Source organism: Triticum aestivum, chromosome 1B (assembly GCF_018294505.1).
Source record: "Triticum aestivum cultivar Chinese Spring chromosome 1B, IWGSC CS RefSeq v2.1, whole genome shotgun sequence".
In the NCBI taxonomy this organism is placed as follows: domain Eukaryota; kingdom Viridiplantae; phylum Streptophyta; class Magnoliopsida; order Poales; family Poaceae; genus Triticum; species Triticum aestivum.
In genome coordinates, this window is record NC_057795.1 from 583718620 (window position 1) to 583732585 (window position 13966).

Consider the following 13966-nt stretch of genomic DNA (forward strand, 5'->3'; position numbering starts at 1 on the left):
CATTTTCATGGTCTAGCAAATATTGTTCCAAAGGATCAGTAGGAGGCACAACAATAGAAGCAAGACCAATAATTTCATCCTTACTAGGCAAATCCTTCTTATGACGTTGTTTACTAAACTTGGAAAAATTAAACTCATGAGATTCAGCACCAAAGCTAACACCGACAGTTTGCTTCTCACAATCTATTTTAGCATTGACGGTGTTCAAGAAAGGTCTACCAAATATAATGGGACAAAAGTCATCTTGTGGGGTGCTAAGAACAAGAAAATCAGTAGGGTATTTTATTTTCCCACACAAGACTTCAACATATCTAAGAATCCCAATTGGTGATATAGTATCTCAATTAGCAAGTTTAATAGTAACATATATGTCTTCTATCTCAGCAGGTGCTATCTCATCTTTAATTTCTTGATACAATGAGAAACAAATAGCACTTACACTAGCACATAAGTCACATAACCCATGAAAGCAATGATCTCCTATCTTAACTGAGACAACACACATGGCGACTACTGGTCTATGTTTATCTTTTCCTTGAGGTTTGGCAATTCTAGAAGCTTCATCACAGAAGTAAATAACATGCCCATCAATATTATCGACTAAGAGATCTTTAATCATAGCAACACTAGGTTAAACTTTGATTTGTTCACATGGTTTGGGTGTTCTAACATAACTTTTGTTAACCACGGTTGAAGCTTTAGCATGTTCCTTCATCCTAACAGGAAAAGGTGGTTTTCAATATAAGCAGTGGGGACAATTGGATCAACATTGTAAATGATAGTTTCTTCTTTAGCTTTTATCGGTTCTTTAACTTCTTCTTTAATTGGTGGGGTGATATTTAAACCACTTCTCCATACGGAGATCAACATGAGTACCAAAGATTCACAAAAGGAAGCTACTATCTCAGAGTCAATTCCATATTTAGTGCTAAACTTTTGAAAAGCATCGGTATTCATAAAATATTTAACACAATCAAACTTAGGTTCAATACCTAACTCTTTACCTTCATCGAGTTCCCAATCTTCAGAGTTGCGTTTAATTCTTTCTAACAGATCGCACTGAAATTCAATAGTCTTCTTCATAAAAGAACCAGTACAAGAAGTATCAAGCATGGATTGATCATTACGAGAAAGCCGAGCATAAAAATTCTGAAAAATAATTTCTCTTGAGAGCTCATGATTGGGGGATGAATATAACATTGACTTAAGCCTCCCCCAAGCTAGAGCGATACTTTTTCCTTCACCAGGCCAAACATTATATATATAATTCCGATCACGATGAACTAGATGCATAGGATAAAATTTCTGGTGACATTCCAATTTCAAACGGTTCCAGTTCCAAGATCCAATATCATCACATAGCCTATACCATGTCAGTGCTTTTCCATTCAAAGATAAAGGGAAAACCTTCTTCTTTGCTTCATCTCCATGCAAACCTACAACCTTGAATAATCCACAAATTTCATCCACGTATATCAAGTGCATATCAGGATGTTCGGTTCCATCTCCTGCATAAGGATTAGCTAGCAATTGTTCTAACATACTCGAAGGAATTTCATATTCAATATTTTCAGTAGGTGCAGTAGGTTGAGGGGTGACTAATTGTGGTTCCAGTCGAGGTGCAGATACCCCGAACAAACCCCTCAAAGGATTGTTTTCCATAGTAGCAAGTGACAATAAATTTGAGCACGTAGTAATAATGTTTCCTTACAAATTTCCACTTACCAAGAGCGCTTCACTCCCCCGCAACAGGGCCAGAAAATTGCCTTAATGACCCACAAGTATATGGGGTCAATTGTAGCCCTTTTCGATAAGTCAAAGTGTCGAACCCAATGAGGAGCAGAAGGAAATGACAAGTGGTTTTCAGGAAGGTAATGTCTGCAAGTGCTAAAATTGTAAGTAGCTGAGTAGTTTGGTAGCAAGATAATTTTTAACGAGCAAGTAACAATAGTAGTAACAAAAGTGCAGCAAGGTATCCCAATCCTTTTGAGGCAAATTACATGCTAAAACGGTTTCTTATAATAAGCAAAGTGTTCTTGAGGGTACACGGGAATTCATCTAGTCACTTTCATCATGTTGGCTTAATTCGTGTTCGGTACTTTGATAATTTGATATGTGGGTGGACTGGTGCTTAGGTGCTATTCTTTATTGAACAAACTCCTGATTATGATTAACCCTCTCGCAAGCATCTGCAACTATGAGAAAAGTATTAAGAATAGATTCTAACATAGCATTAAACTTTTGGATCCAATCGGTCCCTTACGGAATAGCGCATAAACTGGGGTTTAAGCTTCTGTCACTCTCGCAACCCACCATATAATAACTACTCCACAATGCATTCCCTTAGGCCCAAATATGGTGAAGTGTCATGTAGTCGATGTTCACATGACACCACTAAGAGAATGGCAACATACATACCATCAAAATATCGAACACATATCAAGTTCACATGATTACTTGCAACATGATTTCTCCCGTGTCGTCAAGAACGAAAGTAACTACTCACAAATGATAAACACGCTCAAGATCAGAGGGGTATTAAATAGCATAATGGTTCTGAACATATAATCTTCCATCAAATAAACCATATAGTAATCAACCGCGAGATGTAATCAACACTACTAGTCACCCACGAGCCCCAACCTATAGTTTTGATACAAAGATTGAACACAAGAGATGAACTAGGGTTCGAGAGGAGTTGGTGTTGTGAAGATGTTGATGAATATAGTCCTCCCCAAGATGGGAGAGTTGTTGGTGATGATGATGATGATGATTTCCCCCTCCGGGAGGGAAGTTCCCCCGGCGGAATCACTCCGCCAGAGAGCAAAAGTGCTCCTGCCCAAGTTCCACCTCGAGGCGGCGGCGCTTCATCCCGAATGTCCTCCCCTTATTTTTTTTCTAGGTCAACATTACTTATATACCAGAAGATGGGCACCGGAGGTGGGCCAAGGAGGGCAGCACCCACCATGGCGCGCCTGGGCCTCCTAGCGCGCCCAGGTGGGTTGTGCCCACCAGGTGGCCCTCCTCTGGTACTTATTTGCTCCAATATTCATTAAATATTCCATAAAAAATCCTAGGGGAGTTTCAGCTCATTGGGAGCTGTGCAGAATAGGTAGCTTGTCGTAGCTTTTTCAGGTCCAGATTTCCAGCTGCCAGAATGCTCCCCGTTGGTACATACCTTGCATATTATGAGAGAAAAGGCATTAGAATTACTCCAAAAAAAAATTATTATACAATAAAACAACATAAATAACAGTAGGAAAACATGATGGAAAATGGACGTATCAGTGGTAAGCAGTATGACGATCACATCCCACAACTCTTTGTGTTCTACTCGTGCATATAATCTACGCAAAGACCTGGCTCGGATGCCACTGTTGGGGAATGTAGCATGCAATTTTAAAAATTTCCTACGCTCACGCAAGATCTATCTAGGAGATGCATAGCAACAAGAGGGGGGGGAGTGTGTCTATGTACCCTCGTAGAGCATAAGTGGAAGCGTTTGACAACACGGTTGATGTAGTCGAACTTCTTCTAGCTCCGATCGATCGAGTACCTAACGTACGTCACCTCCGAGTTCTGCACACGTTCAGCTCGATGAGGTCCCTCGTCCTCTTGATCCAGCAAAATGTCGGGAAATAGATGAGTTCCATCAGCAGGATGATGACCCACAAGTGTATGGGGTCAATTGTAGCCCTTTTCGATAAGTAAGAGTGTCGAACCCAACGAGGAGCAGAAGCAAATTGCAAGTGGTTTTCAGCAAGGTAATGTCTGCAAGTGCTAAAATTGTAAGTAGCGGAATAGTTTAGTAGCAAGATAATTTGTAACGAGCAAGTAACAATAGTAATGACAAAAGTGTAGCAAGGTAGCCCAATCCTTTTGAGGCAAAGAACGGGACAAAACGGTTTCTTATGATAAGCAAAGTGTTTTTGAGGGTACACGGGAATTTCATCTAGTCACTTTCATCATGTTGGTTTAATTCGTGTTCGGTACTTTGATAATTTGATATGTGGGTGGACCGGTGCTTAGGTGTTGTTCTTACTTGAACAAACCTCCTACTTATGATTAACCCACTCGCAAGCATCCGCAACTAAGACAAAAGTATTAAGAATAAATTCTAACCATAACATTAAACTTTTGGACCCAATCGGTCCCTTACGGAATAGCGCATAAACTGGGGTTTAAGCTTCTGTCACTCTCGCAACCCACCATCTAATAACTACTCCACAATGCATTCCCTTAGGCCCAAATATGGTGAAGTGTCATGTAGTCAACATTCACATGATACCACTAAGAGAATGGCAACATACATACTATCAAAATATCGAACACATATAAAGTTCACATGATTACATGCAACATAATTTCTCCCGTGACCTCAAGAACGAAAGTAACTACTCACAAATGATAAACATGCTCAAGATTAGAGGGGTATTAAATAGCATAATGGATCTGAACATATAATCTTCCGCCAAATAAACCATATAGTAATCAACTACAAGATGTAATCAACACTACTAGTCACCCACGGGCACCAATCTATAGCTTTGATACAAAGATTGAACGCAAGAGATGAACTAGGGTTTGAGAGGAGTTGGTTCTCTGAAGATGTTGATGAAGATAACCCTTCCCTAGATGGGAGAGTTGTTGGTGATGATGATGACTATGATTTCCCCCTCCGGGAGGGAGGTTCCCCCGGCGGAATCGCTCCGCCGGAGGGCAAAAGTGCTCCTGCCCAAGTTCCGCCTCGAGGCGGCGGCGCTTTGTCCCATATGTCCTCTCCCTATTTTTTCTAGGTCAAAATGACTTATATACCATAAGATGTGCACCGGTAGTGGGCCGAGGAGGGCAGCACCCACCAGGGCATGCATGGGCCTCCTGGCGCGCCCAAGTGGGTTGTGCCCACCTGGTGGCCCTCCTTGGGTACTTATTTGCTCCAATATTCATTAAATATTCTATAAAAATCCTCCGGGAGTTTCAAATCATTTGGAGTTGTGCATAATAGGTAGCTTGACGTAGCTTTTTCAGGTCCAGATTTCCAACTGCCAGAATTCTCTCCCTTGGTGCATACCTTGCATATTATGAGAGAAAAGGCATTAGAATTACTCCAAAAAGCATTATTATACAATAAAACAACATAAATAATAGTAGGAAAACACGATGCAAAATGGACGTATCAACTCCCCCAAGCTTAGACCTCACTTGTCCTCAAGTGAATACCGAAATCGAAAATATGTCCACATGCTTAGAGAGAGAGGTTTTGATAAACAAAAATACGGACATAGTAGCATCATGTGACTTATTATAACATCAAAAAACTTTAATATAAACCTTTTCTTATAGAAATTTTATCATAGACTTCTCATGAACAAGTGACAGTTCATCACAACATTGAAGTATGAAGCATAAACTCTATTGGAAACCAACAAACTATGTTCTCATTCAAGTTTTGTAACTACAATTCATCATATTTTTAGGAAGGGTCACGTATCGGAGCCTTCAGGAAAGTCCACATACTCAACCATCATTTAGTCTTCTATGATTTCTAACACTCACCGCGTACACGTGAGCAAAAGGTTTCAACCGGACACAAAGAAAGATAGGGGCTTATAGTTTCGCCTCCCAACACACTCACCTCTAGGGCGATGTCAACAATATAACTTATTCCACCCATATTCAACTGGGCATATGTGCCTAAATCTTTCCTCACCACATGATGCTTACCAAAGGAGAAAAATAAAAGGAGTAGAGAGAAAAACTTTGACTCTTGCATAAAAGTAAATACATGAAAGTAAAAGATAGGCCCTTCGCAGAGGGAAGCAGAGGTTGCCATGCACTTTTTATTTGTATGCTCAACCCCTTAGTGCACGAGAACGTCATGTTATATTGCCCCTTGTGATGGAAACCTTTATTATGTAGTCTGTCTCTTTTATTCTTCACCATCACAAGTTCGTACAACACTCAAATTTCCATTACACTAAATGATCTCACATTTTTATAAGTAATTTTTATTGCCCTTTTTGCACCGATGAAAACTTACTTGAAGGATCTTACTCAATCCATAGGTAGGTATGGTGGACTCTCAAACAAGATAGAGTTTAAGGGTTTTGTATGCACAAGTAGTATCTCTACTTAGTGCGGAATTTTTGGCTAGCAAAGATAGGGGCAAGCACCACATGTTCAAGTATCTATGACAATATGACTTCTATGTGAATATGAACAAACATAGATCATTAAGTTGTCTTCCTTGTCCAACGTCAACAATTTTGGCATATAATATTTTGTTGGGTGCTCACAATCACAAAAGATTTCCATGATAGTGTATTTATATATGAATCTTTTCTTCCCTTGTTAATTCTTTCATGTGTTGCATCATTGACCAATGCTATGTTTGTCAATCTACAATAAAATTTTCTACTTATACTTTTCCTTATGTAATGTCATCACTTACCATAATATTAGCATATGATCTTTTCTTTTATTTCCTTTCTTTTTATTGCAGCAAGAAAGTAAAGAAGGAAAAACTCAAATTAAACTTTATTATATCTCGCACATGATTACAAGGATTGTTCACTAAGCAAACTCACAAAAAAGAAAGGATCGAACTAATAGCAAAAGATAACCATTGATCAAACTTAGAAAATAAAGGCAAAAGATAGTGGAGATTGATACAATACTGGGGCACCTCCCCCAACCTTGGCGAAAGCCAAGGGGAGTGCCCATACCCAATACTTAGTTTTCTTTTGGTGGTGATGAAGTAGATGGTTTCTTGTCCTCGGGTTTCCACGGTAGAGGCTCACCATCATAGGAGGATGAGTGCGTCTCCCGGATACTGCAACTAGCAGCCAAATTCATACCTTTAAACCTGACCTCATATTCAAAGACCTGCCTTTGAAGATCATGGATCTAGCTATGGAGGAAGTTGATTTGCTCGTTGGGGGAGAAGATGATGTCCTTTATGGGCTTGCCATCCACCTTGAGATCACGGGTATAGTCCGCGATCTTGAGGTGATTGGCATTGAGCCCACGTTCTACCATCCCCTTGCACTTGAAGATGGCCTGCTCCATGGCTCCAAGCCTGGCCTCCACGGATCCAGTCCCCCTGGGTCCTTGCACATCGCGGATGTGCAGCACCCCATCGCGCATCTGGATAGCTTGAGGGTGCTGCATCACCTCCCGCAGATATGGGTTGATGACGTTGTCGATGAACTTGTCCTTGGAGGAGCTTGAAGAGGCCATGGTGAATTGGATCTGACAGAAAACAACAAGAAAAGAAAATAGGAGATTTCTCCGCGATATGGAGGTTAACAGGTTCGGGAGGTATATATAGATTTTTTTTATCTTGGAGAACAAGCAAAACGGAAGAAAACGAAGACCGGAAAGCACACGAGGTGGGCACAACCCACCTGGGCGCGCCAGGCATGCCTGGCGCACCCTCATGTATCGTGCCCACCAGGGTCACTTTCCTGGAAGTTTCTTATTTTCCTAATTTTCTAAATATTCCAAAACTAACAAAAAATATTTTTGCGGATTTTTCGGAGTCCATTTACTTACCGTATCACGTACCTCCTTATTTTCACGATTCTGTAGTGTTCCGGAAGGACTCTTTTATGTGTTATTCCGGTGTCAAAGTTTGGATAATATTGCTTTCAACATTAATTGGCATACCTGAGATATAATGTTTTATTCGTTGCCCATTGACAACCTTCTGGTTAGTCCCTTCGGCATTATTTATTTTGATAGCTCCGGATCGATAGACCTCCTCGATGACATAGGGTCCTTCCCATTTGGAGAGGAGTTTTCCTGCAAAGAATCTGAAACGAGAGTTGTACAAAAGAACATATTCTCCTACTTTGAACTCACGCTTTTGGATTCTTTTGTCATGCCATCTTTTAACTTGTTCTTTGAATAACTTAGCATTTTCATAAGCCTGGGTTCTCCATTCATCTAATGGGCTAATATCAAATAACCTCTTTTCTCCAGCAAGTTTGAAATCATAATTAAGTTCTTTTATTGCCCAAAATGCTTTGTGTTCTAACTCAAGAGGTAAATGACAAGCTTTTCCATAAACCATTTTATATGGAGACATACCCATAGGATTTTTGTAAGTTGTTCTATAAGCCCAAAGTGCATCATCTAATTTCTTAGACCAATTCTTCCGGAACCTATTAACAGTCTTTTGTAAGATTAGTTTTATTTCTCTATTGCTAAGTTCAACTTGACCACTAGACTGAGGATGATAAGGTGATGCAATTCTATAGATAACATCATACTTAGCAAGCATATTACGGAAAGCACCAATGAAGTGCGAACCACCATCAGTCATTAAATATCTAGGGACTGCAAACCTTGGGAAAATAACTTCCTTGAGCATTTTAATAGAGGTGTTGTGATTAGCACTACTGGTTGGAATAGCTTCTACCCACTTAGTAACATAATCAACAACATCCAAAATATGTGTATACCCACCAGAGGAAGGAAAAGGTCCCATGAAGTCAAATCCCCAAACATCAAATGGTTCAACAGCAAGTGAATAATTCATAGGCATTTCTTGACGCTTACCGATATTACCTATTCCTTGACATTCATCACAAGATGAGACAAACTTACGGGCATCTTTGAAGAGAGTAGGCCAATAAAAACCAGATTGTAATACCTTATGAGTGGTTCTGTCTCCCGCATGATGTCCTCCATAAGCTTTGGAGTGACATTTCCGTAGGATTTGTTCCTGTTCATGCTCAGGTACACAACGTCTAATAATACCGTCTACTCCTTCTTTATAAAGATGTGGGTCATCCCAAAAGTAATGTCTTAAATCATAGAAGAATTTTTTCTTTTGTTGGTATGTGAAGCTAGGTGTATGTATTTAGCAACAATATAATTATTATAGTCAGCATACCAAGGTGTACTATGAGAAACATTTATTGCAGCTAGTTGTTCATCAGGTAAGCTATCATTAATAGGTTGTGGGTCATCAAGAATATTTTCAAGTCTAGACAAGTTATCAGCCACGGGGTTCTCTGCTCCTTTCCTTCCAGTAATATGCAAATCAAATTCTTGTAGTAGAAGAACCCACCTAATGAGTCTAGGTTTAGCATCTTTTTTTCCATAATATATTTTATAGCAGCATGATCGGTGTGAACAATTACTTTAGAATCTACAATGTAAGATCTGAATTTATGACAAGCAAACACCACTACTAAGAATTCTTTTTCAGTAATATTATAGTTTCATTGAGCACTATCTAGAGTTTTACTAGCATAATGAATAATATTTAGTTTCTTATCAACTCTTTGTCCTAGAACAGCACCAACAGCATAATCACTAGCATCACACATAATCTCAAAAGGCAAGTTCCAATCAGGTGGTTGAACAACATGTGCAGTGATTAAGGCTTTCTTTAGTGTTTCAAAGGCTTCCATGCAATCATCATCAAACTCAAAGGGAATATCCTTTTGCAAAAGATTAGTAAGAGGCCTAGAAATTTTAGAAAAGTCTTTGATAAACCTCCTACAGAAACCAGCATGACCAAGGAAACTATGAATACCTTTGATATCTTTAGGACATGGCATTTTCTCAATTGCATCAACCTTGGCTTAGTCCACGTCAGTGCCTCTTTCAGAAATTTTATGGCCCAAGACAATACCTTCATTAACTATAAAGTGGCACTTCTCCCAATTCAAGACAAGATTTGTTTGTTCACATATCTGCAAAACTCAATCAAGATTGCTTAAACAATCATAAAAAGACTTCCCATAAACAGAAAAGTCATCCATGAAAACCTCAACAAGCTTTTCACAAAAATCAGAGAATACAACAGTCATACATGTTTGAAAAGTAGCAGGTGCATTACATAAACTGAAATGCATACGTCTATAAGAAAATGTTCCAAAAGGACAAGTAAAAGTGGTCTTTTCTTGATCAGATTGTAAAATAGGTATTTACGAAAAGCCAGAGTATACATCAAGGAAGCAAAAATCTGTAAGCTTGGATAATCTTTCTAACATTACATCGATAAAAGGCAGAGGGTAATGATCTTTTCTAGTAGCTTTATTTAATTTTCTATAAACAATTACCATTCTATAGCCTGTAACAATTCTTTGTGGAATAAGCTCATTCTTATCATTAGGAACAACAGTAATACCTCCCTTCTTAGGGACACAATGAACAGGACTTACCCATCTACTATCAGCTATAGGATAGATTATACCTGCTTCCAGAGTTTCAATATTTTCGTTCTTATCACTTATTTCATCTTCGGGTTTAACCGACATTGGTGATCAACAACGGATTTAGCATCAGGTTCCACATTAATCTTGTGCTGACATAGAGTGGGACTAATGCCCTTAAGATCATCGAGAGTATAACCAATAGCAGCCCTGTGCTTCCTTAGAACTTTCAATAATGTTTCTTCTTCATGTTCTGAAAGGTTAGCACTGATAATAATAGGAAATATCTTATTTTCATCAATATAAGCATATTTCAAAGTGTCTGGCAATTATTTTAATTCAAACACAGGATCACCTTTAGGTGGAGGAGGACCTCCAAGAGTTTCAATAGGCAAATTGTGTTTAAGCAGAGGTTGTTGTTGGAAAAAGATTCTATCTATTTCATTTCTTTCACGCATATGAAAATCATTTTCATGGTCTAGCAAATATTGTTCCAAAGGATCAGTAGGAGGCACAACAATAGAAGCAAGACCAATAATTTCATCCTCACTAGGCAAATCTTTCTTATGAGGTTGTTTACTAAACTTGGAGAAATTAAACTCATGAGATTCATCACCAAAGCTAACACCGACAGTTTGTTTCTCACAATCTATTTTAGCATTGACGGTGTTTAAGAAAGGTCTACCAAATATAATGGGACAAAAGTCATCTTGTGGGGTGCAAAGAACAAGAAAATCATTAAGGGATTTTATTTTCCCACACAAGACTTCAACATCTCTAAGAATCCCAATTGGTGATATAGTATCTCTATTAGCAAGTTTAATAGTAATATCTATGTCTTCTATCTCAGCAGGTGTGATTTCATCTTTAATTTCTTGATATAATGAGAAAGGAATATCACTTACACTAGAACCTAGGTCACATAACCCTTGAAAACATTGATCTCCTATCTTAATGAGACAACAGGCATGCCAACAACTAGTCTATGTTTATCTTTTTCTTCAAGTTTAGCAATTCTAAAAGCTTGATCATAGAAGTAAGTAACATGCCCATCAATATTATCAACTAATAGATCTTTAACCATAGCAACACTAGGTTCAACTTTGATTTTTTCAGATGATTTGGGTGTTCTAATATAACTTTTGTTAACCACAGTTGAAGCTTTAGCACGTTCCTTCATCCTAACAGGAAAAGGTGGGTTTTCAATATAAGCAGTGAGAACAACTGGATCAACATTGTAAATGATAGTTTCTTCTTTAGCTTTTAACGGTTCTTTAACTTCTTCTTTAATTGGTGGGTGATATTTAAATCAGTTCTCCTTAGGGGGGTCAACATGAGTAGCAAAAGATTCACAAAAGGAAGCTATTATCTCAGAGTCAAGTCCATATTTAGTGCTAAACTTTCAAAAAGCATCGGTATTCATAAAAGATTTAACACAATCGTACTTAGGTTCAATAACTGACTCTTTACCTTCATTGAGTTCCCAATCTTCAGAGCTGCATTTAATTCTTTCTAAAAGATCCCACCAGAATTCAATAGTCTTCTTCATAAAAGAACCAGTACAAGAAGTGTCGAGCATGGATTGATCATTACGAGAAAGCCGAGCATAAAAATCTGAATAATAATTTATCTCTAGAGCTCATGATTGGGGCATGAATATAAGATTGACTTAAGCCTCCACCAATCTAGAGCGATACTTTCTCCTTCACGAGGCCAAAAATTATATATATAATTCCGACCATGATGAACTAGATGCATAGGATAAAATTTCTGATGAAATTCCAATTTCAAATTGTTCCAGTTCCAAGATCCAATATCATCTCATAGCCTATACCATGTCAATGCTTTTCCCTTCAAAGATAAAGGGAAAACCTTCTTCTTAGCTTCATCTTGGGGCAAACCTGGAAGCTTAAATAATCCACAAATTTCATCCACATATATCAAGTGCATATCAGGATGTTCAGTTCCATCTCATGCATAAGGATTAGCTAGCAGTTGTTCTAACATACCCGAAGGAATTTCATCTTCAATACTTTCAGTAGGTGCAGTAGGTTGAGGAGTAATTAATTGTGGTTCCGGTCGAGGTGAAGATACCCCGAACAAACCTCTCAAAGGATTGTTTTCCATAGTAGCAAGTGATAATAAATTTCAGTATGTAGTAATAATGTTTCCTTACCAATTTCCACTTACCAAGAGCGCTTCACTCCCCGGCAACGGCGCCAGAAAATTGCCTTAATGACCCACAAGTTTATGGGTTCAATAGTATCCCTTTTCGATAAGTAAGAGTGTCGAACCCAACAAGGAGCAGAAGGAAATGACAAGTGGTTTTCAGCAAGGTAATGTCTGCAAGTGCTAAAATTGTAAGTAGCAGAGTAGTTTGGTAGTAGGATAATTTATAACGAGCAAGTAACAATAGTAACGACAAAAGTGCAGCAAGGTATCCCAATCCTTTTGAGGCAAAGGACAGGCCAAAACGATTTCTTATGATAAGCAAAATGTTCTTGAGGGTACACGGCAATTTCATCTAGTCACTTTCATCATGTTGGCTTAATTCGTGTTCGGTACTTTGATAATTTGATATATGGGTGGACCGATGCTTAGGTGATGTTCTTACTTGAACAAACCTCCTACTTATGATTAACCCTCTCGCAAGCATCCGCAACTACGAGAAAAGTATTAAGAATAAATTCTAACCATTGCATTAAACTTTTTGATCCAATTGGTCCCTTATCCCTTATGGAATAGCGCATAAACTGGGGTTTAAGCTTCTGTCACTCTCGCAACCCACCATCTAATAACTACTCCACAATGCATTCCCTTAGGACCAAATATGGTGAAGTGTCATGTAGTCTACGTTCACATGACACCACTAAGAGAATGGCAACATACATACTATCAAAATATCGAACACATATCAAGTTCACATGATTACTTGCAACATGATTTCTCCCGTGACCTCAAGAATGAAAGTAACTACTCACGAATGATAAACATGCTCAAGATAAGAGGGGTATTAAATAGCATAATGTATCTGAACATATAATCTTGCCCAAGTTCCGCCTCGAGGCGGCGACGCTTAATCCCTAATGTCCTCTCCTTATATTTTCTAGATCAAAATGACTTATATACAAGAAGATGGGAACCGGAGGTGGGACGAGGAGGGAAACACCCACCAGGGCGCGCCTCGGCCTCCTGGCGCGCCCGGGTGGGTTGTGCCCACCTGGTGGCCCTCCCCTGGTACTTATTTGCTCCAATATTCATTAAATATTCCATAAAAAATCCTCGGGGAGTTTCAGCTCATTTGGAGCTGTGCAGAATAGGTAGCTTGACGTAGCTTTTTCAGGTCCAGATTTCCAACTACGAGAATTCTCCCCCTTGGTGCGTACCTTGCATATTATGGGAGAAAAGGCATTAGAATTACTCCAAACAACATTATTATACAATAAAAAAACATAAATAATATTAGGAAAACATGATGCAAAATGGACGTATCACACAACGGCGTGGTGACGGTGATGGTGATGTGATCCGCGCAGGGCTTTGCCAAAGCACATCGAGAATATGATCGGGGGTGTAAACTGTGGAGGGGGGCTCCGCACACGGCTAACAATTGATGTTGTGTGTTTTAGGTGCCCCCTCCCCACATATATATAGGTGGGAGGGAAGGAGAGGCAGCCAGGGGGTGCCCCAAGTAGGATCCGAATCCTACTTGGGGTTTCCCCGAGTGCCCCCCCCCCCTCTTCCTTTTTCCATCGGAGAAAAAAGGGAAGGAGGAAGAGAGAAAGGAAGGGGGAGAA